Below are 27,690 nucleotides of genomic sequence, written 5' to 3'. Positions count from 1 at the left end.
TCCAGATCATCTCATATGTGACTGACTTTTTGAAATGTTACGTGCAAGGATGGCTTTCGTTGTTCTGTCCTGCTGCTCTTACAGCATGGCCCTAGATTTCCGGTGCTACAATTTGGGAAGGTCTGTAAGTCTATACTTATTCTAATTTTCTTTAAGGAGAGGGGTGAAGGAAGACATTTGCCTTAGAAATTGTAAATACAGATGCTCTTATTTCTGCCGTTACCTCATTTGTTACATGATGAAATTGTTTATACAGAATTGCAGTCTCTACATGTTCAGGATGTTGCGTATGCTATTAATGTGTACTCGGTGTTAACATCTCATAATGCTGAGTTGCCTCAGGTTTCTCTTAGTAAAATTTACTAGTATTTACTTTCTCCACTTTGCTTTCAGTTGCATTGCATTTGAGTGAGGAGGTCCATGCTTAACTGCAGTTAAACTAGTTGTTTCTCACAACTGTATATCAGATATTGTCCACAGAGTCTTTAATGGGAAAGTAGCTAATTTTCCATGACAATTCAGTTACAAAATTGACATCTACTCTCAAGGTGCATGTTTGAGTTGCTTAAGAGGTTTATTTGCTTTCATATTGAGCTTGTTAAGTGATCAGTATGGTATCATGAGCTATAACCTGGTTGCTCGGTTGTTTTGTCTGAGGAACAACTTATGGTATGGTTATTTTACTGGGGGGAAAAAAAAAACCACCATCATATCTCTCTTTACAGGTATTCTGAATGTTTTACATAGTTTATATAGTTTATATGGAGCCCAAGTACTATGCTATTAAAGTTTTTTTCTTGTATGCCTTGGCAGCTATGTTGCTTTGCTCCAACTGGGTGTCCCATCTTTGGGATCTGTAGTTCTCCAGCTCTCATCCAGTAACTCTGCACCTTTTATGTGCAGAGTCTGCTAAACTAATTGTTCTGTTAATTAAAGTTTACTCTTGTCTCCACTTCGTTACTCCGAGGTAACTAAGAATAAAGAAAGAGTAATAACCTGTTGTCTCACTCCTTAGCCAAAGGAAGGAGACTGAAATCTCATACTTTCCTCAGAGTGTCCTTGTGTCACTGTCAGGAATAATCAAACATTATTTTCCTGAAGGCAGTTATAGCTAATTCTTAATACTGTTTCCTTTAGTAATCTATTCATGTGAAGTACTTGTCTTCTGAACATCCAGATTTCTACCCTCATAAAAAAGGTGCTCAGAGATCTTGGCACGTAGGATCTTGTGGACAAGTTTTCCGCCTTTCCTCCCTAACGTTTTTCTTTTGTTTTAGCATTTTTCTGCATTTGTAGTCTATTTTACTTGATCTCATCTGCCTTACCTCTTTGTTTCTAGTCTGTAATTTTTCTGACAATCTTTTCTGAAAACTGCATGGGTAAACATAAAACCCCCTTAATTTTACTTTTTAAATCTGTCTTATGTCAGTCTGAGAAAAAACAGAAGACTCAGTTCCCTAAGTTGTGAACAAGGAGGGGCTGAAATATGACAAACAAGACCCCAGTAAATGTCAGCAAGCAAATGCCTTGCCATGAAGCATGAAGGTTAAAACATCAGATATCTCAAGTATATTAGAGAGGTGGGGCTTTTTATTTGTGAATGTGTTTTGCTTTTTTTTTTTTTAAAAACAAAATCAACAAAAACACTGCCCTAACTAACACAGGAAATGCATGAAGTTTATTTTGCTACTACATTCACAGGTGTGATACTACACATGCTGCTACATTCACCCGTGGAGTACATGTGAATGCAGTAGAGTACACATCCACATATGTATATTTTTGCATGCACATTTGAAATGTGAATTGGATTGTTTGTGGTTTTCAGCTTTCCTCGCAGCTTCTGTCTGCCTTGAAGCCCCTTTCTGATCCGTGAATGCTGTCGTGACAGTTTGTCATTACAGGTGGATGCTCTCTAAATACAGGGTGTTTTCTGATTTATTGTGTTTGCTTTTGTTTCTCTTTTAATACAAACTTAACAGCAGTAAATAATCTGCTACCACTTCAAGTAGCAGTGATTCTTGTCGCTCAGAGCCAGCTCTTACGAATGTGTTTCCTTTCTGTTATTGCCTGCAGTACTTGTAATCCATCCTTCCTCTAGCTGAGAAATGCTGAACTTGGTAACAGATGTCACGGGCGATAACTCAATAACAAACTTGTTTGCTAAACCTCACACACATCATGGGATTTAATTGCCAAGTTACACATTTTTAGTGGGACTTAGTACAAACCAGTATTTCCCTGAACTGCCTGGTATTACCAGTAATCTGAAATCTGGTGATTGAGGAAGATTACCTAGCTAATCTTGCAACAACAACAAAAAAAAGTTGGAATATACCTCTAGTTCGGGGCCTTTCCACATGCTCCTGCCAATGTTGAAATCTGAGCCTAGCAAAGAAAGCAGCCAGAACTAAGGAGTTACTGCTTTTGTACCCTTGATCCTTATTTACTTCATATAACTGTCATATGTATGCATATATATATAAATTATTTATGTATTTTATGTATTATTTATGTATATTATGTATTTTAAGCAGTGTGTGAACATATTGGGATATAAGAATAAATAATATAGATCTGAGAGTCGCAAGTCAGTGAAAGTTTCTTCCAACACTGCTGTGAACAAGGTAGCCTCTAATCCTTGAATTCATTCATATATGGAAGTAGCTCTGTCATTCTGACATCTGTGGTGCTCTGCAGAAGAGAACTGCTGGAGAAACTCCTGACTCTCCCCCTTGGTAGCTGTTTTCTTCCTGGAGACGTGAACTTACATTGCTCTTCACTGTCAATAATTTGCATTAGGAGCTGTAATGTAATACATGGTCACTTATGTCATTTTTTTCCCCCCTTTTTCCTTGCTCTCTAGATTTGGGGATCTCTTCACTGAATAACTTGCTGCTTAAAGAAAGGACTAGAGTAACTGAAGTTGGGAAAATCAGGTAGGTAATACTGTCACTTTATTTTTCACTTTAAATATTGATGTAAACATAGATGATATCTATGAATATTTGTTGTGGTACTAAAACCATCAAAGCATGATATGGATTTTAAGCTTAAGTAGATTGGATCTGGTTTCATGGCACATATTATGAATTCTAAGCAGCATTTCAAGTGCTTGGTGAGAAACCCCTGATAAGAAGTCCAGCAGACTTATGATAAGCAAATGTACTTTGTGCTCATAATAAAAACAGATTAATATTCATATCTAATTGAGACTAATTTTAACAGGAGGTCCAGGTGTAATTAATTTAACAAATTATTTTTGGCAGAATTGTCTTATTGCCCCAGCATACTCCAGTATTCATGGTATGTGCAGCCACATACACTCTATCTAATTTCCTTCCCTGATCTTCTTACCAAAATAAATTCTCAATTGATTTGCTAATTACATCCATTTCTATAGCTTTGTTTCAAGTAAGGCTTCTATATAGATTTCCAATATGTAATTCTTGGATAAGATGACAAAATTCTTTTGTTGTTCTTTGTGTAATACCTTTCACGGCTTCGGTAATTCAATTTGTGATGTCATATAATATGCTATTGTTTATCCTGGTTTGCGCTGATTTTAAGGACCCATCCAGCTTTCTTTCCTTCTCTGGTTTCTAATTCCCATCAAGTATGAATGCTTTGGTGTGGCATTAAATAATGTATATGAGTGACCAGTGTTTTTAAACAGCTGAATTTGTGTCCACCAAAATTCTGAGATAGATCTGTTCCTATTTGACTTTAGTTGAAGTGACAGTGATTGTAGCACATTTATGTCGGGCTAATGGCTGTGAATTACTTGAATAATGATGGAACAGTTAAAACCTGAAACTGTTGCTGGTTTTCTTATGAGCTCAGTTCTATATAGCAACTTTAATTTTAGAAGCTTGTGGCTTCTGCTTCATTACTGTTTTCTTGTTTTTGCCTCAAAATCCCAAATGAAGGGTGGAAAAGGATTCTGCAGAGTACCAGTACTTTAGGAAATGTGCATAAAGATCTCTTATGTGCTGTTTTCTCAGAAGGAGGTGCAACTTCTGGAACATGCTGCACAATTCTCCACACAGTGTTTTGCAGGCTTTGCTCTCAGCTTCATTTCTCAGGAACTATGTAACCAGTGTCTTTCTATTTTACCTTGCTCTTTGTGCTTCTGAGCATCATTCAGGTAGTAGGTAATTCTCTCTCCCTTCCCCCATGTTCCTTTGACAACTCTGAAGTGTTTTCAAGTGCAGCTGAAGATACCAGACGTGTTTGGGCTTATCCTTCATGTTGTGCACTTCCTTTCCATTATCGCCTGGTCTTTTTAGTTCTGATTTCACAATGACTTGTAAAATGTTTCAGCTAGAGAGGCTGGGGAAGAAAGAGTATGCATATGAATTTACCCCGGAGAAGTATGCGACAAGGAAGTGGTTGTATGACTATGTGAAACTGAACTGCTTCCCAAAGTGGGAGCAGGAGCTGCAGCCTCTGTCGCTGGCCCTGCAGATCCTCCTCTGGCTTGCTTCTTGCTGCTGTGGCTCAGGAGCATCCCCAGATGTTTAAATACCCACCCTGTGAAAAAAAACGTTCCACTGCAGAATGAGAACGGGCTGTGCAGGTGGGGAATCTCTGTCCTTGAAAATCTGTCAGGATGGGGGAGAGAGAAGAAGGAAATAGTAGCCTAATCAGACAATTTTTAAATAATTAAATAATTTTAAAAACTACCAACCTCATAAAAATCCACAACCAAAAAAACCCTACCCAGTAAAGGTGGAGGGAAGGAGGAGAAGGGAAGGCAGGTAGCTGTAGAGATGATAAGGGCAGGTAAAAGATGGTGATGTCTGTTTGGAGAAGACGAAGACTAAAAGAGGAGCAACAACAACTTAATACCAGAGGGGAGATGGGGCTGTATGGCAAGCATTAGGAGGAGAGCACAGGCATGGATGAGGGCTGATGCAGGAAGACCAAGTGGGGAAGAGACAGGACTTCTGGAGCACTGGCTCAGTCAGTGGTGATCCCCACCGGAGCAGGAGCAGATCAGGAAGCAAAGAGAACTCCACGGCACAAAAATATGTGTATTTCATTCTTGTGCCAGAAACAAGTGAAGTGCACTGGGTGTTCCCAACCTGTTGGCTGCCCTTTCTGTACGTGCTCCAGGAGTGTCTGCAGGAAGCTTCAATCACAGGTCAGGAAGTACAGCCTTCCTGACTTGCCTTGCTGGCAGCTATGAAGTTGGTGAGAGTAAAATCTCCATAAACATCTTACATTATGCCCTATTCCAACCTAAAAAAAAAAAAAAAAAAAAAAGTCTTTTTATTTTATCCTTAGCCTTAGCTTCCAATAAATTCCCTTCATTTATCTGAAGTTTTTGAGATTCAAAATGATAGATTGTAAGACAGTGATGCAGGGCAGCGCTCTGGCGCTGTTTCCTGCTGCCTCTTTACCTAGAACTCTGAAACTTTTCCTTCCTCTGCCCCACTGCAATTGTGTGGGTGGATTTGTATCTTTGTTCACATGCCAATGTTTTTTGTCGCATGACTTTGACCACGTGTTTGGTGGATGTACTTCCAGTCATGTGAAGTAGAAGCATTAAGGCTTGTGGCTCATCTTCATAGTTAGTGTATTCCTCATCTGGTCTCGTGATACTCTGAAACATATACTTTCCAACTGCTTGGAGCAAACCTAGAGAAATGTGGGGAAAAAAAAAAAAATTGTGGTTTTCCTCAACTCTTCCACTCTAGTGTTGCTAATTCACTAAAGTTCTACGATAACAGGGTGGTGAAAAAGGTGATAAAAAACACCTTGTGGAGGTAGTGTCAAAACGGTAATGAAATTTAGATAAATGCTTTTACACCAGGAAATGACTTGAATTTGTCGAGGAAGCCTTTGTTCCACTCACATCTAGCACTAAAAGCTCATGCAGCACTTCTGCAGTGCACTCCTGGAGCCAGAAGAACTACCTAAAATGTTAGTGGACTGTTTGTGTGTTGTGTGCACATCTTGATACCACCACAGAAAAGCCTGCATATCTCCAAAGTCTGAATACTGTTTTTTCTGTTCTTTTGCCTTTTTGGCATTTTAGTATCAGTAGGCTTTTTTGAGCAAGATTTTAATGGATTTTAGTTTCTCGTGTAAGGAAGTGTTTAGGCTTCATCCACTATGCTATTGTCAACTCTGTGTGATTCTAATTTTCAATTTAATAATTGATTCAAAACTTTGGAGCAATACCATAAAGAGAAATTTTATTTCATTTATATAATTGAAATTTAGCTCAGTGCTGTTTGCTTTAAGGGCAGAGGAAGAAAACCTACATAAGATGTTGGATTTCAACATTTTGTTTCATGAAGGGCTTTTGTTTTTCAGTTTAGCTTGACCTCTACCTTCAACTCCAGAGTTCTGATTGTTGCATTAATTCTGTAGAAGAAGTCTGAAGTAACACTGGTGTAAAATTGTCCTTCTGTTACTCCATTTCTGATGCCCATTTGTGCAAACATTCACATTTCAGTACTGCTGTCTCTTGTGCCATCTGTGTTTGTATCTGACTGTCCTTCACTTCCTTCATGGTTAAACTTAGGTCAGAGCACTGGGGTGCAGCTGGATTATGTGACTGATTTAGCTTCTCACATAGGTCTTCAAAACTGGTTTGTTTTGGGGTTTTTTGTCCCCTGAAATATCATATTTGCATTTTGAGGTAGAACACAGCCGATCCAATTGAACTATATTGATGTAGAAGCCCCTGCTGCAATTTTTGCCCTCACTTTTCACAGTGAGGTGGAACATGAAGCACAAATTCTCTGAAGCTTTGTGCCATTGTAAACCATAAAACAGGGGAAAGTTGGGAATTAAAGACTGTCAGTAGGAGAACTGAAGTCATGGAAGCCAACTTTCATTACACCTGTCTGTATGAAGAGAATAGTAAACAAAAAGTAGGAAAGAAAAGTGTGTCAGGAATGTTGGTTGATGTCTAAATTAGATACTTAAACTGGTTTGTCCTCCTCTGTGGTGTAATGGGGAAGAGAAGGAAAGCACAAGGCCCACAAAGAAATAATGCTGGGAAATACACCTGCATGATGTTCAGTTTCCATAATTTGAAATATTGAATACCCAACCTGAGAGACCTTTCATTTTCGAGGTTTTGTATTTAGACTTCTAACTAGCTATAGAATGTACTTTATAATGATATTTAAGTATCTCAAACAGATTAGGGAGTTCTCATCTATAAGATTTTTTTTTTTCCTTTCTGGAAGCGCAGTCATATGCTGTAATTTTTTCCTTAAATTGTCTAATCTTATGTACAGTGTGAACTCTAACATTCTGAAAAACCTGCATGTGCTTCCTGCTCTCTAGCACACACTGCCCTTTGCAATCAAATGTTTGGGTTTATGTGTGATTTTATGCAGGAAAAAAAAAATCTGCCATTTTCTAGTTAAGGCACAAAGCCTAAGAAGCCTAGGAGTATAATTCTGGCTTTTTCCACCATGAATAATCACATCTCCACAGGAAATGCCCCAAGTCCCTGTAATAATACTTGGGACAAAGTGCTGTCTGCAGAGAGAATGCCAAGGACGGTGTCCTTGGACTACTTGAGCGTTGGCATCCTGTTTCCTGGGAGAGCCCAGGCTGAGTGGTAACAGTCCTTGTCACAAATTGTTTAGCACTCACTGTTTGTCTTGTGTACATCAGATTTGTAGTTACCCCCCAATGTGTGATGCTTATTCATTCAGTAAAGCTACCAGACGTGTTATGCAGTCAGATTGCTTTAGGTATGAAATAATTAAGGAACCCTATTCTGCAGCATGAAATTACTTGAAATACTTAAAACCCAGTAAGTTAGGTAGCTCAGGGGCAGAGAAGAGCTCCTGTAAAGTCTAAGAACCTGAATATTTACAGCAGGCTGAAAGTATACACAAGTGAAAGAGATCTGTTTCCCTTAACAAGCCTTAATGTTCTTGAATTCTGGATTGGACTGCTAACCATGGCAGCTGTCCATTTTCTTCAAAGGAAGGGGAATGATAATATTCTCTCCTATGTGAATGATCTAATATCAAGAAGAAAAAAACTTGTATTAATGGCAGAATTTAACTTTCAGGTTCATCTTTGCCACAGCAAATACTCTTACACTCTGTCTTTTGGACCAACAGTTGCTACAGCACACTGAAGGACATAGAAGAGATTATATTCTCTCTTTGTTTCTTAACATTATGTACAACTTACTGAGTACTCCCTTATTAGGAAAAACATTTTAAACTGTATTCCTTAAAGGAATGATGTGTTCCAATAAGCACTTGTTCAGAATTTTGGCACGTAGTTTCAAAATACTGTCTTGAAAATCTTATTAAGATTTAATTTTGGACATGCAGGTTTCACAGACTTCTTGCTTCCTTTCTGTCATTTCACAGACGCCTAATTTGCATGGTTTCTCATGTCCAGAATTGTTTGGTTGAGCTGCTCTCATGTCCAGGAGAGACTGATCTAGTTTCTTGGCATATGCTTCATTCAAATCATATTAGGCTTACCACAAGACATCACTCAGTTATGTGATTTTCTTTTTTAAAATATAATCAGTGAAGCAATTCCTCACTGCTGCTCACTCCTTAAACATGAGCTACAGCATTTTTCAAGAGTCTGATTTCTTCTTTTGACTGAGGCAATCCGAAAGAAGCACATCTTGCCTTTAAGTCTGTCTTTGTACTGAAATGTATATCAGTCTTTAATCCTTCCAGTCTTTCTTCATTCTCAGTTATTAATCCTACCAGGAATGTTTTCTGTTACTGAGCAAATTGGAGAGGAAAGGTAAATAGGCCAGTATTTCCATTATTCCTGTTGCATAATGCATCCATGCCTCTTTCTGACTGTACCATGCATGACTGACCTTTCGTTTGGGACTGGTTTGTTAGACTTCATTTCAAATATGTGTCAAGTTACTTTGTCAGTCACAGACTCACAGAACCACAGACTATGCTGAGTTGGAAGGGACCCACAAGGATCGAGTCCAGCCCTTAGCCCTGCACAGGACCATCCCCAAGAGTTAAACCATGTGCCTGAGAGGATCATGCAAAGGTTTCTTGAACAGGCTTGGTGCTGTGCCCACTGCCCTGGGCAGCCTGTTCAGTGCCCAACCACCCTCTGGGGGAAGAACCTTTTTCCAACATCCAGCCTAAACCTGCCCTGGCACAATTCAGGCCATTCCCTCAGGTCTGTCACTGATCACCACATGCCCTGCTTCTCCTCACAAGGAAGTTGTAGCTGCAGTGAGGTCTCCCTTCAGTGTCCTCTTCTCCAGCTGAACAGACCAAGTGCCCTCAGCCACTCCTCACACAGCTTCAAATCAAGGCCCTTCATCTTGGGGAGTTGCAGTGGCTTCACCGGGTTTTTGGTTTTGTTTGCTTTTTAGTTACTGTAAGTGAATCAAAAAATGAGAATGGTAATGCCAGCCTAGACCCCTCTCTAAGCATAGTCTGTTCAAGTTAGTGCCAATATTGCAGGGAAGGTGCTTTTACTCTGGTAAGGAGGAAATGTGAAATACCTTCTCTTAAAGAAGACTGCATCGGTCTTATTTGCTATAGTATTTATAGATAGATAGATAGATATAGATATTAAAACATGTTAATTTCCTTATGCAGAAGAGGTATTGGAAGCACAGAGAAGCACTGTATTTAGTTACTGGGGGGCATGAGTGCCAGAGGAATTGTCTGATTTGTAACACAGCAAGCCGCATCTGTGGTTGAACAGCACCTGAACCTCAAAAGATCTGTCAGGCTTTGAGTGAAAACTGCTAAGTACTTGGCACTTCTGAAAATCTAGCCACCTAACTTTTCTGTTGAGTTTTGACGTGCTTTTAACATAAGGGTCCTAACTTGGGATGCCACAAGAAGACTACTTATTGAATAGATTTTCTGTCTTTTAATGGACTGTGATTTAACGTGTAAATGAAAAGCCATACATTGACAGGAATCTCTAAGCCCATCTGATTTTAAAGTGCAGATCTAGTTTTTATACAGATCTTATTACTTGATTTATCTGTTGTAGACCAAACAAACTCATGGAAGATTACTGAAACTTTTTGTTGTTAACAGAATTGCCATGGAAGAAAAATATGATTTATTGTCAAAATTTCATTATTTACCTTCACATAACTCAGTCTAGAGAATGATTTTGTTGGCAAGTGCTCTCTTGTAAATATGATGGTTCCTTTGTTTCTGTACCCTGTTTCTTCTGCTCTCCATTTAGCTCCTCAGTATCTCCTGCAACTATCTTTGCCCCTGGATATTTAGATAGATTTCAGCAAAGCTTCTTAATGTAGTAGGTTATCTGTTGTACTTTTACTTTCCCTCCTTTAATTTCTTTTATTTGTTGAAAAACAAATCTCCCACCCAGTTATTTTATGTTGCATGTAAACTTTAGACCTGTTTCATAAGTGTAGCTTCTTTTGCTCTGCTGTGCTCTGCCTTGATTCTCCCCTTCCTCTCTCTTTCCCCCAGCATAACACTAGCCTTTCCTGTTACCCCTAATATAACACCTTTCCTGTTACCTTTTTACCTCTTCCTGTTTCTTTCTTCTGCTTGTGTCTCAGTATAGCTGTAGTGGTTAATACCACTGTGGTGATGCTTGTTAGTTGGACCAAGAATTTGAAGGCTGGTGGATAATTGGGGTGGTAAAGGAGACAAACTGTAACTACTTCTGTTTTAAAAGCCTTGGAAAAGGTTGATAGCTCTGCAAAAACTGACTTGGTGCCATTTAAGGGCAAGGGACTCTGTGTGTGTGTTACAAATCACAGGGTGGTTTGGGTTGGAAGGGAGCTTTAACGTGGTTTTGGAGACTCTTGGATTCTCTTTGTTAACCTCTGTGTTGGTTTGCTGTGGCTAGTAACTCCTTGTAAATAGGCATCAAATCCCAGCTGTAAAGTTTTGTTGCAGAAAAATTGTTGTTATGTCCCAAAACCAAGCATGTGCTTGTCCTAGTCTTCAGAGGGTGATGTACTTTCATTTCCATATGTGCTTAAAGAAGTCACGTACCGTTAACTTACCGGAAGCTTCTACAACAGAGCAGCACTGCAGCTATTGCTAATTTGGTAGCTGAAGCTGAGCTCAAGTGTGGAAGTGGTTTTTTTGTTTGTTTCACTGCTTTCTTTTTGCTTTTTTGTAGTTTTTTGGTGTTTTTTTCAGCTGAGAATCCTCTAGAAGGCTCACATATATCCTGAAGTAATAGCTTGTTTTGCAGAAAGTGATGATATTCTGTATGATGTGTTCAATAGCGCAGTTACTAATAACATGCAGTTACAAAAAAAACCAAAAGCCTGTCACTTGACAAGTTAAGAGAAGTAACTTCTCAGAAAAGCTTCTGAAAAGCTTTTCACTATTTCACTGTTGTGCTCTTAGCATTTGTACATTTAGAAAGTACTTCATTTTTGAGATACTGCATTTTCAATATTACAGTAAAATAGGATATTCACCAAGAAGTGCAAGACAGTATTTTATAGTTTTCAGAATTTTTTCAAAAATCCTAAAGGCTTTGTCTCTTTCCCCTTCAGAATATCAGTATGGAATTAATGAGTCAAAGTTGATGACCACTGTCTGCTGGTTGTTATTACTGGTGTAATACCAGCACTGTCTAAATTTTATAGCTGTCTGGGATATCAATATATTATTAAGCAAATTAAATCAGCATTTGTTTTGAGGGTGGTAGCTTTGTGCACATCTCACTAAAGCAATTGGAATGCTTGAGGCATCTATTTAGCAACATAAAAATATACACACATACTCCTTAATTTCAAATGTTCAAAAATGAATGTATTAGTAACATAAAAAGCAGGTTTGCTTTCTTTTTACAAATTTCAGCATTATTCACTACACTGCATGTTCAAGAACTGCCGTTGTTTCAGCACCACATCGTGTTATTTTTCTGCTCCTCCAGTTACTTCTGCCTTGTGTGTTGCTTAATGTGAAATAACATGTGTGGTGTTATTGTTGTTCGTGGACTTTTCTTCCCTTGGACTCTGGCTGATGTATATGTTTTAACACAGAAATTGAAATTCTTTCTACTAGTTGTTCTACCATCCCAGTTACAGGGCTATACAACAGGAGGTGGGAGCAGGTGGAATCAAGTATTAAAATATGTAGTATTATATGTAAACATTGCACCTGTACCTTTTCTTGATCTTATTTTGTTCTCACTTTAAGTATTTATGAGATGTTCACATGGAGGAAAGCCCACAGTTTTAGGTTAAGGCATCACAAATTCTGGATTAGAAGAAAAAATTAACTTTTTGTTGCACTGGAAGTACTTCAGTCGTGGTTCTTGAATAATACCAGTTGTATTATTCTTCAGGATTAAACACTTTACACAGAACTGAGACAGCTAACTGTGAATGCGTTGCTTTCTCCAAAATGTGGACTTACTTTTGTAAGTTCACAAATTAGAAGTTAGATTTTTTTCATCTCTGCTTTTTTTTTTGTGCCCTTCAGAAATAACCATATGAGGCTCAAAGACCTCAGCGGAGGAATCAAGGGTAAACATTTTAAGGAAGACCTAACCTCTTTCTTAAGAGGTTACCATGCTGTAGACTGGTCTGTCCTTTGTTAACACAGAGTTAAAACAGCATACTTCTGTCTGTGGTCCTTCCAGTGCTAGGTCACCACTGTCTGATTTTTGGGACAGGTAGCAGCCTTTTAATTTCAGTGTCTGGAAGTCGTCATCCCCTGGCTGTTCAGGAGTGCAGTAGGTGCACAGCCTTGCCAGCGTGCTCTGGTGATCTTATGGGCAGGAAGTGCTGCAATTCAAATTGCCTTCTGTGGGGACTTGGCTTCCTCGGAGCTGGCACAGATCCCACTGTCTGCTGCGTCGAGAGACAGACCTTTCAGGTACAGGACTGCTGATTTGATGGCATTTAGTGAAAAACTAAATGTTTAGTTAAGGCCCAGAAAAACTGTGATTTCCTTCCCATCTTTTGTTGTGTGATAGTCTGACACCCTAGGTGAGAATGCTTTGGTAGCCCTTGTAACCTCTGCATGTGCTGTTAATGTAAAACTAAAGATCACTTCAGCTTGCTTACCCTGCACTAAATATTCTGTTTCCATTGTAAACAACTTATTTGCACACAGACTCAAAAAGCATGTTTTATGAGTTATGTGTTGGTACTCAGGGTTCTAATGAAGAGTTAATATCTTTCTCTTAATAATTTTCTGCTCTTCAGCAGTGAATTTTTTGCCCTGAGGAAGGAGAGTCCAAAATGAAAAACAATTAATTTTTCTTGTTTTCTTTCTTCTGACATTAGAAATGCTAAACAACTTTACAGGAAATTGCTGACAGCACACTGACAAGAAAGATGGTACCAAAACCAGTCCAAGAAACAATTAGTTTTTAAATATTTTGATTTTTTTAAAAACTCCTATTTATTTATTTGGCTATGTTTTCTGAATGGAAATACTGCCCATACCCCTCTCTTTCACAAGTGGCACAGTCATGTGAATGCATTCATAAACGAATCCAGCTGTTAAAGCCAATAAAGATTTTAGCTGAGCCCTGGGAAGGTGGTTCAGTGTGAATGAACAGTGCTTCAGACCACAGCACAGTGTGCTAATTCAGTCACTGAGTCCTTTTCTGTTTTCTGTCTTTAATCTGTACGTCCCAGAGAAGGCTGGGACTTTTTAAACAGAGTTCTTTCTGGGAGATCGGGCACATTAGGATATTGTTCTTACTGGTTTTAAAAACACAGATCTCATCTCGGTAGTTCTTAAGCTGAGCTGCAGTGCGAGCTTCCCATCGAGTCGTGAGTCAAGACTGGATCATAAATGAGCAGCTTCTGAGGAGCATCCCTGGAGGGGAGCAAGCTGTGGGGGTGACAGGCAGCTGAGCCGGGGCACCCGTGCCTCCTGCAGCCCTTCACATGGGCAAGGTCACGTCTGGCAGCAGAGCTTGCCTGCCCACTTTCTGCTGGGGGGAGAGGGGGGAGCGCTCTAATCTGGCGGTGCTGTGCCTGCTCGGAGGAGCAGATAATGAAGCCCTTTGTGTCCCCCTCTAGAGACATGTGCTTCAGCAGCAATGGGCCGTGCAGCTGCAGCCCTGGCAACGAGGGCCTGGAGAAAAGAATGAGGGCAGCTTCCCAGCGCAGGATGGCTGGAGGGCTGGGGATGAGCAAATTAAACCAGTAGCACAGTATTTAGACGAACCTGTGTGCCTGTTATTCTTCCTACGGATTTTTTTTTTTTTTTTTTTTGCTTATTTTGACCCTTAGACTGAAATCTATTTGTGTGGTTTTTAGTGCGTAGATAAATCAATGACTACAGACTCGCCAGTGTCTTTGTTTGTTGCTTTTATAGTCTTCATAGTGTGTTTTCTGGAGAATTTGTAGTGTTGGTCTGATGCAATGCACAATTCATTGTCACCAGTTAAGGAGCATGAAAGAAGTCAGTTTGAGCTGATTTTTTTTGTGGCATAGGTGCACAAAATACTGAAAGAAGCCGTGGTTTGAGAAACTAATTTATTTTTTTAAATGTATATATATGTGTACATATTCATTGGAGTTACTTGCACTGGTGCTTCTGAAGTGGTTATGCTTATTGTGAGAGCCGCCTTTTAGAAAAATTAATGTTGAATGTTTCGTTTTTAAGGTGAGACAATCTGATCTATTGGCATGGGAACCTCCATGAATGAGCTGGGGGCAAGGCTGCTGCTGGTGTGAATACGATAGGCTCCATTAATTGCCTTAGCTGTGGATAGCGACTCACAAGCCCCGGCTGGGGCTGCGTGTCTGGGAGAGAGGGGGCATTTGTTTGAGGGAGAGACAGAATAATGAATACCTTAAACCAAATGATCTGTGCCTGAGTGGCAGACAAAGAAGGCTTTGGGGCAGTGGCTGATTATTCTGCGTGAAAGGACCGCAGCCGTATCTGGCCTTTGTGCTGAACCCCTCATGTGAGCCTTTGCCCCCTGTTTTTGGGGAGGAAAAGGGGAAATCAAGTCCACTTTAGGAAGTAAGTGCACCTTGCCAGTGAAGGTGCTGCTACTGACTCCATCATGGGTAGCGAGGAACGGAGATGTGGGAGTTTTGGTTATTTTATTTCTGTTCTCCCGTCTTTTGACAAATACAGTAGACAGATTTTAGCAGGTTATGTACAAGCCCTTTGCTTGTTCTGTCTTGTAAAGGCAAAAGGAAGTGTCTTGCACTTAAATATTTGGAAACACCTTGGGTCTCAAGTTGTAGAATTCTGTCTTTTTTTGAGGGGTAGGAAAAATGAGGGAAATGCTTTGGGGCTGGGAGAGGATTTGAGGCTCTACTTAACTGGTAGGTTTAACAGCTGTATCTCCTGCTCTTTTCAGAAGGTGCTGTTGAAGGCAAAGCTACAGATTTGAAGTTCCTTTGTCCTCTTTAACAGTCCTTTTCCTTTATTTGAGAAGGAACAACCATAAAGGAAAAACATGTTCAAGAGCAATTGCAACTTTTATCTATGTGCACACTTCTTACACCTTAATCTTAAGTTTCAGATAAAAATTGTTATCCCAGGCAAAGGAACTAGTGTGTGGTTTTGGGTTTTTTGTTTCCAAACATACACAGAAAATCCTTGTCAGCAGATACAAGGAGAATGTCCCCCACCCACACACAGAAAAGAAAAAATGAGCAGTTGTGTGACATTGGAGGAGATAGGATCTCATTCAAAACAGAGAAACTTTGTGTGTCAGACTGAATTGTCACCGTGCAGCTGTTTGACAATTTAGTCAAAGGAGTGCTTGCCTTTCCTTTGAGTTGATTTACTTATGTCGATTCTACATGCAGATTGGATTGTATGCTGTAGTAAAACCCTAATGACATCTCCAGATCTTTCTCTGGAAAGGGTTATACAAATGAAATACTGTGATCTTAGCAAATATTTAAAACCAAACAATACCAAACAGAATTAAGACAAGCAGAAAATACCTTTGTTTTCCCCCTCCTGAACAGAGAGGCTTCCACTGAATTTTACAGCTGAAGTTGGTGATGGTGGAGTTTCACAGCAGAAAGAATGCTCACCACAGAGTTTGTGAATGTCAGTAAGAAGATATTTATCAGTTGTATATGATCCAAATATATTACAATGCCTCCTTCAAAAGTGGTTGCAAACCTTCCAACGAGTTCAGGGTAATTGGGTGTAGGCGAAAATGTCTCCTTAGGACTAAAGAAAACAGTGCATCTTCTCTTAAAGTCAAAAAATCTGCAGTTTTAGTTCTTTTGTAAAAGACAGTGTGCTAGTTTGGGCTATTTTAGTCTTTCCAAAACTTGTCTAATCCCTGTTTCTTGGTCATTCACCACAGCAGTTCTTGAGAGAAAATGAAACTGTTGTACTACTTAGTGGTTTGTATCTGCAAACTGCTACAGTGCTGGCATGGGACAAAGTTCCACTGTGTTTAATGAGACTGTGCCCGTGTTTTAAAAGGGAAGCATGTGCTGACCATGGCAGTACCAGTAAAAGTGGTGGATTTGTGTGTTAGGAAATTCTAATGGCTTGTCTTGTTTCTCCATAACAACAGTTGGAGCCAGGATGATACTTCTGAATATATATTTACCTTGTGGTCTAAGGAACTAAGTCTTCACCAAGAGAAATAACTCTGGTTAACTAAGTTTACTTGTCAGAGGAGCAGAATAAGACAATAGATGGTAAGAGTGGAGTAGGTGGTGTTGGAAAAGGTTTTGGTTTTTTTTTTTTCCCCCCAAGCTTAAAGTTGGAAGCATCTGATGTGAAATCCCTCAGGAGCTAAGCCTTGTCATTTAGTGTGCTGTCTGCGGCTTGATCAGGTCTTGGAGGAATCTGATAGCCTTCCTGATAGGAAGGGCTGCAGTGGTTGCCGCTGCCGTTTTCCTTATGGCATTTTCCTTATGGCTTTGTCAGGTACGTCACAAAAAAATTGCTGCTTATGCTGCCTGTCTGAAAAGTTCCGCAGTTGATCTTGAGTAAAGGAACTTTTATTTCCCTGTTTCAAGTGGGCAAATGGTTTTGAGTGATATGAGAAACACTTGAGTCTTCACGCTTATGTTTATTGAGAGTCTTACTCTGTGTGGCAGCAACATTCTTTTCATAGCGAGGCAGCACAAGTATTACACTTCATATTTGTTATTCAGGACCGCTCAAGGTTATCAGCACAAGTACTCTGTGGCTTATGATTGTTTTGGCATGAGAAATACCTTGGTCAAAACACTGTTTATTTTATGGGCTTCCGCTAGGGTTTCTCTTTGGAGTCAGAAGGTTGGAAAGAAGAGGGCAGTGTTTTGTCCCTGTATTTCATTTGCCTTCCTCACCTGTTGGCAAGCAGGTAACTAACTAGAATAGGAAGATTGTGTGGAGATAGTATGCCCCTGATCCAAATCACAATTGCTGATACCATTTTCAAATGTGTTTTCTCATAAATAAGCTCACTTATTCCTTTTCCTCCCTCCAAACGAATTCTCCAGAGCTAGGTCTTTGTACCTGAAAGTGTTGACTCAGTGTGGATAAGCAAATCATGACTGGGCTTCGTGAACGAAGATTTGGGAAGGGCTCTACCCACGCTTGCTACAAGTGTGCTGATGGCTGAAAAGGCCAATGCGAGATAGACAAGTCCGGTTGCAGAAGGCACAGCAGAGACTCCCCAGGTGATACAGACGAGACGCGATTCTTTCTGCGTTGTCTTTTCTCCTCAAGAGTGATCCTGCGTGTGTTCTCAAAAGCAGCAGCAGCGTTATAGATGGTGTGTCTCCAGGCCTCCCAGCTGGAGGCCAGGGTAGACCAATGGTGGTGATCAATATGGCCAAGGATGAGGGATTGTTTCAGGCAGTCCTTGTACCTTCTCTTCGGGGCTCCTCTCTTGTGGCAGCCGGTGGCAAGTTCCCCACAGAGCACGATCTTAGGGAGGCAGCAGTCCTGCATCCTGGAGACGTGCCCTGCCCAGCACAGCTGTGTTCTCAGCAGCATGGCCTCAATGCTCGTGACTGCTGCCTGTTCAAGGACAGACGTGTTGGTCACATAGTCAGTCCAGTGGATGTTTAGGATTGTACGGAGGCAGCGCTGATGGAAGTGCTGTAAGAGACGCAAGTGGTGGCGGTAAATGACCCATGATTCAGACCCATAAAAAAGAGCAGACAGTACAATGGCTCTATAAACACTGATCTTTGTACTTCTCTTCATGTGTTTGTTTCACCAAACTCTTTTATGCAGTTTACCAAAGGCTCTGTATGCCTTTGCTAACCTGTTGTCTATTTCTGCATCAATCTTACCATCCAAAGAGATGATGCTTCCCAGGTAATTAAATTGATGGACTGACTTGAGCTCTGATTTGCCAATGGTGATCTGGGGATGATGGGAGACTTCCTGAGGTGCAGGCTGATAAAAAACTTCTGTCTTCTTCAAGCTGACTTCCAGCCCAAAAGGCTCAGCAGCCTTTGCAAAGCAGGATGTTAAACGCTGCAGAGCTACTTCTGGGCGGCATCATCAGCGTAAAGCAGCTCATGGACAAGATGATTTAAGGTCTTAGTACATGCAATAAAGGTTCCAGGTTCCAGTTCCTGGATCCATAAGAGCCTGTGTCATTTCTTCCTGCTCCGGCCCGCGACAGCAGACAGTGAAAACCAGAACTGTATTTGACTGTAGCTGAACAAAACAAAAAAGGTCAACAAAGAACCACCTCACCAACCAAAAAAAAACACCAAATGCACTCAGTCCTCAATCTACCACCCTATGTCATCACACACAACACACAGCCTTACAAATAAGTAACCTGAAGGTTTACAAGCCTGCTTTTCATAGTGGTTTCCTTTATATTTAAACCCTTTCCTTATTTAAGAGTTAGTGTTTTCATCCTCAGAAATATCAGTGTAGTAGTTTACCTTCCCCAAACTGGATTAAGGGGAAAAATTATAATAAAAGGATACATCTCCCATGGCAAATACAGTTTTTATAAGTCCAATGTTCTCAAATTATGCAAGTGGCAAATAGCATTATCTGACAGTGAGTGAGAGAGCCTATATGAAAAAAGTAACTGAAAATAATATGAATAGGGTCTAACTGCAAAAACACACTTGAGCTGATGTAGTAATAATAATAAGAAAAAGCAACTTACAAAGAATAAAGCAAAAACTTAAGTACCCACTCTAAAGCAAAACAACTTACAAAAGAAGCAAGCAGATCTTTTTAGGGTGCAGTACATTTCACAACAACCGGTGAAAACTGAAATGGGTACTGCCCCCACTGTGGGAGAAACTCCTAAGGCCATACAGCAGGTGAAAACTGGCAAGGCAGCTGGAGTTGACAGAATCCCACCTGAAGTCTGGGAGCATGGAGGCCAAGCACTCCATGCTAAGTTTCACAAATTCGTGGTGCGCTGTTGGGAACGAGGTGAACTGCCTTCAGACCTTCCTGACGCTGTCATCGTCACCTTGTGCAAGAGGAAAGGAGATAAATCAGATTGTTGAAATTACTGAGGTATTACTCTGCTCTCCACTGCTGGTAAAACCCTTGCAAGAATTCTTTTCAACAGATTAATACCTGCTATAGCAGAAGAACTTCTACCTGAAAGCCAACGTGATTTCAAAGCCAACAGAGGTACCACAGATATGGTATTTTGTTCTCAGACAACTGCAAGAGAAGTGCAGGGAACAGAACAAAGGGCTCTATGTAACCTTTGTTGATCTCACCAAGGCTTTCGATACTGTGAGCAGAAAAGGTCTATGGCAGATTTTGGAACATTTAGGATGTCCCCACAAGTTCCTCGAAATGATCATTTTGCTTCATGAGGACCAGCGCGGCCAAGTGAGACATGGTGATGCACTTTCTGAGCCCTTTCCCATAGCCAATGGTGTGAAGCAAGGCTGTGTTCTTGCACCAACTTTATTCACAATCCTTTCTAGCATGATGCTCCAAAGGGCCACGGCAGACCTCGATGATGAAAACGGTATCTACATTTGATATCGTACCAATGGGAGCCTCTTCAACCTAAGGCAACTGAAGGCCCACACTAAGACCTTAAATCATCTTGGATAAACAAATATTGCCAGATAATATGACAGCAGAATTGAAGTACCACAATGGGAAAAAGAATGTAACTTCATTGCTGTGCCATCTTACAGTGATAAGACTTTATTTCACTCTGATAGTATCTACTTATAGCAGATGTTACTTTGACCAGTACAAAATTCATTATCTATTGAATCCTTTTTCCTTGCCAAATGTGTTCATGGAGGAGAGAAGTACAGATATTCTTGAGGAGGAGGAGGAAGCAAGAAATAGGTAACAGCAATGTCTGAAGACTGTGCTGAGCTAGTGTGGAGACCTGGACAACAAAGAGCAAGAGCAGGAAGTACAGGCTCCTCTTTTAACAAAACTTCTGGAACATAAGTGTAAGAGGACTCTGTAGCAAGAAGAACCCGTTTCTCTGTGCAGGGAAACACCTGTATGGAATATCACTGTATGGAACAGGTGGGTGCAGCACGGAAGGGTTGCCCTGCTTGTTCTGTCTATTTTGTTTTCCAGCTTTTGGCTCCCATCCCTTCTGTCCCCAGGATTTAAAATGCCTGCTTCACAGTGCAGAGCTGCAGGAAGAACAAAGGCAGCACAACGAGGAAAAACACTAGAGACTGAGAATTTGGCAGCTTGATGCATCTTGAGGGTGATTGTTGTGTTTGAAATACCAGCAGAAAGATAAAAGTTGCACAGAGTTCTAATATCAGTTTCAGCCTTAGTAGCAGCATAATTGTGTAGATATCTTGAGGGAAGAGTTAAGGAATATGCTTAGTAGTTTGGGGTTCACTTTTCCCAAATTCTGCATCCCATGTCACTCTAGTATCTTTATTTCTTTAAGATTTGAGCTGTACTAGATAGACCATAAGCTGAAGGAGCTGAATACAAAGGCAAGACCAACAGAATATTTGTTAATTTAAAAAAACCCAAAACATATGGAATGCATCCATGTCAAAAACGTTGAGGTAGGTTGTGAAGTAGGGAAAATTGCTACAGAGCCTTGATTATTTATTTATAAAGAAAACAATGTATGTCCTTACTTGGAATGTCTTACACAATGGAAATAATAGTAAAAGGCTAGTGATCTATGATCTCCCCCAACATTCACACCTTCCAGATGCTTATTTGTACTTCTTCCTGTACCTTCCCCTTTGAAAATTGAGGAGGTAAAACAAATATTCTTTAAGAAAGTGGAAAAAAAAAAATAAGGGGAGATGGATGAGAAAGTGTCGTGAATTGTAAGGAAATGGAGGGTTGTATTTCTAAGACTTAGCTGGCTTAGTCATCAAAATAACTTTCTAAGGGTACTAATAGATACTGCATCATTTGTTTTCTTCAAATGGCATTTGAATGTCTATTTAAAAATGTAAACCATGAAACAGACTAGAGATTAAAGATTTTCAATTATGACATTAATGTCTCTTTGTGTAGGATATTGGATGGCAGTGTTGTGGAGGCCTTCTCAGATTGGAAGCACACTGGTCTGTTTATCACTGTTTTTGTTTGTGACTAGAAATTCCAGAGCAGGCCATCCTTAGTTTATCTAGCATTTGTCTACACAGTGAACTTTCAGACCCCAGGGAGGTTTTTTTCTGCTGCTTAGTTTACCAAAAAAAAAAAAAAAACCCAACCAAACCAAACAACCTTCCCCCACAACCCCCCCAAAAAAAGAGAGGAAAAGAAGAAAAAAAGACTGAACAGTTGGCTAAACACAGAGCAGTACAAAGTACAACCCTATTAGTGGCCACAAATCAACCAGTGACTTAACTATATGTTTATTTCTTGTTTTGACTTGTTAAGAATCTCCTTTCAACTTAATCCTCCTTGGTAAAGAGCGATCACACAAAGAAATGTGGTTCTAGCAAATATATGCACCAGTATATTCAACAGGATGTTGTTGCTTTCCAGGTAACTTCTATAGGTCAGCATTAGTAAGCAAGCTTTCTTTTCAAACTGTATTTTGTTTCTTTAGCCTGTTTTTTTCCTGTGCAATTTGTCTGACTTGCAAGGCTTTTGACTCTTTGTTGTAATCTCAAGCCTTAAGTGTAAAGTCTGTATCTTGAGAAAAAGATTAGGCATTTTAAAATCCTGTTACGTCATATGAAAATCTTTTCAAAATAAAATACAAATTTCTAGTGACTTACACAGACTAGTACTAATAAATAGTAAGAAATAAAGTGCTGTCTGGTGCAGTTACAGTCACGTGTTGTTATTGTAGCAAAGACAACTAATCTTTCATATTTTTGGGATATCTTTGCTTGGCAGTTCCCTGGCAGGTAAAATTGATAATTATAACAACTGCATGTGTGATACATTAATGTTACCTAAAGAACAGACTCACTGTGTCCATTAGGGATTTTTTTAGAAGGTTGTGCGATGAGGTTTGGTCGAGGGCTGCTGAGGATACTGCAGAGCTTTTACAAATACACAAGACAAGGTTGACATTAGGGAAATGAAACTAATAAAAGCATGTAAAACTTGATAGGTATCATACTCTTAAGTCCCCATATGGATACTGTAATTTCGTGTGTCTAGTAGAGAAGTAGTATCTGTGGATACTGCAATATATTCATAATACGGCTTACTACAGTAAGTCTTTCCCACCTCAAGAAGGATTAAACCTAGTCTTGTCTTAAAGTTGTTAGTTGAGAGCCAGCTGCCAGACATGCAGAAAACTACCTGTTACATTTGTTCTGAGCAACAAAGTAGAATAGCTGAAAAGACTTCCTTTAAAAATAACATTGATTCCATCATGAAATGGTCTGATTATGTATCTTTGTAGTTGTATTGCTGGAATGCAACAACAACAGATACCAAGAGAGATGTATGGAGGGTTTTTTTTTGCTTGAGTCCATCACAGATGAAAGTAATACATGGCAACTGCAGAGTTCTGTGAGCAGAGTTCAGAGAAACTTCTGCTGAGGAACATTTCTGTTGCTCTCTGTGAAAAGGTAACATATTTTACTTTTGTTATATCAGTTCATAAAAATGTTCTGATTAACATACAGAATTCTAAAAACTAATGAACGTTTGTTGGCCTGCTGAAAGGGTTGACCTGTCAGAAATCTCCTATTTCTTAGTTTGTTTTTAGCAATTAAATTAACTCCAGTTAAATAGTTAGAAATAGAATTCACGATATTTGATTATTCTCAAAGATCTCTTTATGTGTGCATGGTGTTTCCTTTCAGTAGTAACCACCCTTTGCTATGACAATCCTGTCTCAAAACTGACTTCACAAATTATATCAGAGAAGTCACTGTGGCCCAAGATGAAGAGTTATGCCTGTGTTAGAATTGTGGTGAATACAGTAAGGAAAAAATTGTGGTTCACTTACGTGCTTGATACTATTTCTCAAAGTTTTTGCTAAGTCTTTAAATGGTTACTGAATTAAATTTTTTTTTTTTTTTTTGGTAATGTAACTTTTTAACATACATTAAGGTCCTTTTGACTTTTTTCCCCCCGGAATCATGTGCTAAGACTTCCACTATTTGCCTACTGAGACTGTTCTACAATTTGGAAAAAAAAAAAAAAGTGAAAAGTTTTTTTTTAATATTAGCTTTCCATTTTTTCTCCCATAGCATTTAATTTGGGTAAATTCTGTTAGAGTAGGAAGGGGACCTGGAGGCTGGGTGTCAGAGTACAGAAGTACTTTATTGCAAACCTACCTTCAGAAGTAATTACCTAGTTATATCAACAATGTAATTTGTGCTTTGGGCATAATAATTATTTTTCTAATTAAAGTTGTAGTTTATGATTCCATCTTTCATTTGAAAGCATGGCCATGCAAATAAAAACCTGTCATGTTTCGTAAATAAGCTAGATAACTTGATCTCATGTTTATTCTTTGTAATTTAACTTTCATTTATTGGTGAAAACGCTTCATGGTCTCTTAATTTCTCTCAGTGATTAAAAATATTGAGTTAACGGGGCTTTCTATCTCGTATCAACTGAATGAGAAATCCACATCTATGTTCAGCTGAGGCACCCCTCCTTCTCTTCAGAGCAATGGTATCTTTCTGTGAAATTGAAACGCAGGCGTCATACAAAGTGTCTGAGCTGGCAACACGCTCTGAGCTTCTGTAGATGCCATGCAGTAGTTACTGACAGAAGAAGTAAATGTTTGATAATAGCACTGTGCTCATAAATGTGTTTGATTGAATGAAACAGATCTGCAAGCACAGTGCTATTACAAAACATAAACTTAAAACAAACCCAAGATGATCTAAATCGAGATTTTTTTTTTTTTTTTAATTGTTGTTACAGTAACCTGGGAATGGTTATTTTAGTGTTGATGTGGTGCAGCACTGATTTCTTCATGCATGATAGCAATACACCGGAATTTTTTAGGAGGAAAAATACTTGCCTGAATAATTTTTTTAAGTAGGCCCTACTGCATGGGTCTGCTTTGCAAACATCACATCTTATAGACAAAGTTAGGTCCAGCTCCTGATGCACGGCTATCAGCTGTGCAGAGATGCCCACGCAGGGGTTGAGGTGCAGAGCGTGTGAGGAGCAGGGGAGAGGCATTTGGGGAGGGCCCGTGCTCTGAGGCTGGGTGAGTCTGGGCCGTGTCTCTGCGGGGAAGTTGCAGTAGCTGGTCCAGACTCGCTTTCTGTGGTCTGCTCCAGAATCCTGTCTGGTGTGGGTGCCGCCGCTGAGCTTGTGAAAGTCGGATCCCTCACATCCAGCCACGCTTGGCTCATTACGCATGGTATCACATCTCAGACAGCTGAGCACCTCCCTCTTCTGTAGGCATAGTGAATGGAACAAATGGCAAATAAGTTTCATATCCAGTGTGCTCATGGTTGCCTTCCCCCCCCCACCCCTTGCCAGAACACGTTTTCTGATTTCTTTGTTAATAACTTCGCCACTTTCCTGTGAATTAATTTAAGAACAGACTTTCAAAAGGCAGAAGTTGTAGTGTAGGAACACAAATGAAAGCTAATAGGGTGTAAGCGGCAAATGCTGTCTGGCTTTGAGATAAAGAAAGAAATATCCTTATTTGGCGGCAGGTAGGACTGTGATGTGACTGTTTTGGGGATTTTTTGAGTGGTTAGGATTTTTTGAGAAGGCCGTGTGTTGTTGTGGTAGCTACTTATTAATTCAGAACAGAGCAATCTGGTCGGTCTAAGGAACCAAACCTGATAAGAAGAGCTGAACATCCTGTTAATTTTTGTTTAATGAATTCAGGGGCTAGTTAAGCCTGCAGACAGCACAGGCACAGGGGTTGACTGCATTCACAACATCTGTTTCTGAGCACCTGGTGGCAGGATACAAAGTAGTGTTTTTCAAACTGCACCAAGCTGAGAAGCAGATAGCTTTGCTGCAAGTTGAGTTTTACTGTACATAAATCATCTTCTACCAACAATGAGGTTAACAGTTAAACCAGGGACTGTGAAGGTAAATTGAGCAAAAAAATGTCATGTCGTTTAAATCTTCTTTATTGCACTGGATAGAAACACAGAGCAGATTTACAACTGTGTGCTCTCTTTGCTTTAGAATGGCTTATTTTTTTATATTACAGTGGCCTCACGTTTGAACAATTTGCAGTGTAGCAAAGGTAGCACTGAAAGCTCCAGCACTGAGATTTTTGGTGGGAAAGGTTAGTGGCAGCATGTACCTTCTCTTTCCTGTCCGCTGGTTGGATTGGGACTGGAATCTGAAAGAAACTCTCCATATAACTCTTCATGTCTTTTGGTGTACTTACCCACCCTCCCCAAGCCAGGCTTGTGCCATTAGGAGCCAAAAATATTGTTCTGATTGATTTTTAGCTAGGTTGTGTTGAGTAGCTGAGTCTGGCATGACTCTGCTTTGAAAATGTCATGTTCTCCCTCCAGTGACTAGAATTGTTATTGTGTGACATGAGCTTAATCGAGAGTGTATTAGGAGAAGAATAGGAAGGGTGTTTCTAGTGCAAAATATGTCTAAGAGCAAACAAAAAGCATTTTTAAAGAAGAGAACTAGCATCAGATGCATGAGCGCATCAAAGCCAGCTGGATGAAGCACTTCTGCAGTCGGAATAAATGAGTAAATGTGATGCAGGTGAATCAGATTTTGTTACTGGGGAGAAAAATAAAAACTTAATGATCTGAGTATCCACCTGTTTTCTCCTCCAGCTTTTAAAAAAGTTGTCAGCTATCTGCACTGAAGGTGATTGCAGATGTACGTGACATTAGTGAGGCTGTATCTCAGAAAGTGGCCAGGTGTATTGTCTCAGTCCTCCCTTGCTTATTAATATAGTATATGGAAAATACTTTCTTTGCATCACAAAGAACAGAGTGAAGATTACATTCTGAAGTAGCTGTTGTTAATGTCACTAAAAGTTCATCGTGGAGTTCAAATAATGTCATTCTGTGGTTGTTTGGTGTCAAGAGTACACTTTTCACGTTGCCCATTTGCTTCCTTATAGCTAGACACTGGTTAAGAATTGAGACATGTAAGTTTTACTTTCATATTGAGTAGACAAGTATTGCAAGTTGCTTACAGTTTTGTCAGCAGCTCTGAGTCTGGGGAGCCGAAATAAACCTGTTCAACATTTACAGGTATGAACAAGCTAGCTTGAAGCTTGTTGGAAAAATAACTTGTAGCCTTGGCACACCTTTACTCTAGGTTTTCCTGCTCACTGGATACCTAACAATGTAGGTAAGCCATAACACCTCTGTGTGCGTGGGCGTTTCCTGTGGAAGCCAAGCCATTTGAGATTTAAAGTGGTTTTACATGGGCCGTAAAACTCCAGGTGAGTTTTACTCTGCTACTGAGCTGCGACCCTCAGGGCATTTTCCAGATAGACATTTCTAGCAGTAAATAGCCTTGAACTTTTTGTGGGTACACAGGGAACACGATTCAGTGTTCCTTGGCAAGACAGGCAGGTCACTTCTGAGGAGACGATTTGGCTTCTTTTGTGTTCAGATTTCAGAACGGCAGTAACTGTTCCGCTGAGAATACATACTTTGTCAAAATGTTTCTGTAACACTTTGAAACTCCCTTTTCTGTACAGCACTTTTGTTTCTTAACTAGGTCAATAACTTTGGTATCTTCATTGAAATTGCATTTAAGTCATGGAAATCTGTGCAGCACATATTTTTATTTTAAGATGACTGTATGCACGTAGCTATTTTTCTACATATGTAGAAAAGACACAACACAGTGTCTTTTGGTTTTAAAATTGCACATCTCTAACTTATTTAAATTTTAATAACTTGTAATTAAGCTTCATTTGCTGAAGTTGTTCTTGTTGTGTAGTATATAAAATGACATGTTGCAGGTGAATTAAGAGAAGTCATGATTATAGTGTTAACTAAAAATGTTTTATTAGTTGTTAAATGATCAAATTATAATTAATCAGTGGTTGAATACAAATTAAATGGTAATCAATTAAGCAGTAATTGAACGGGAACTAAGCAGTGATTTAACCCAGTTTTCAAGAAGGGTGAGAAGGAAGACCCTGATAACTACAGGCCTGTCAGTCTCACTTCAGTACCTGGTATGGGAGTTACTGGAAAACACCTGAGGGACAACAGAGTCATCAGTCACAGACAACACGAGTTCACGAGGGGAAAGATCTGTCTGACAAACTTGATTGACTTTTAGAACAAAAGTAACCCACCCCGCTGACCAAGGGAAGCCAATTGATGTCATCGTTTTGGATTTCAATAAAGCTTTTGTCACCATCTCACAGGATCCTTCTGGCCAAAATGTCCAGCCCACAGCTGGATAAACACATCATGTGGTGGGTGGGGAACTGGCTTGTGGGTTGGGCACAGAGGGT

At 39.8% G+C, this 27,690-nt stretch overlaps 1 protein-coding gene across 2 annotated transcripts in view; it reads left to right on the top strand.

Annotated features, from left to right (window-relative positions):
* The window catches only part of CDC42SE2 (CDC42 small effector 2), an 80,895-nt gene that overhangs the window by 11,868 nt on the left and 41,337 nt on the right, over positions 1 to 27,690 (top strand). For both annotated transcript variants that reach the window (XM_050329091.1, XM_050329092.1), the window contains exon 3: positions 2,867 to 2,939. The gene's annotated coding sequence lies outside the window, so the exon portion shown is untranslated. The remainder of the gene's footprint in view (positions 1 to 2,866; positions 2,940 to 27,690) is intronic.

Source organism: Myiozetetes cayanensis, unplaced genomic scaffold (genome assembly GCF_022539395.1).
Source record: "Myiozetetes cayanensis isolate MyiCay16 unplaced genomic scaffold, myiCay2020 scf4, whole genome shotgun sequence".
In the NCBI taxonomy this organism is placed as follows: Eukaryota; Metazoa; Chordata; class Aves; order Passeriformes; family Tyrannidae; genus Myiozetetes; species Myiozetetes cayanensis.
The sequence above is the reverse complement of the archived record's forward strand: the minus strand, read 5'-3'. Positions and strand labels throughout refer to the sequence as shown.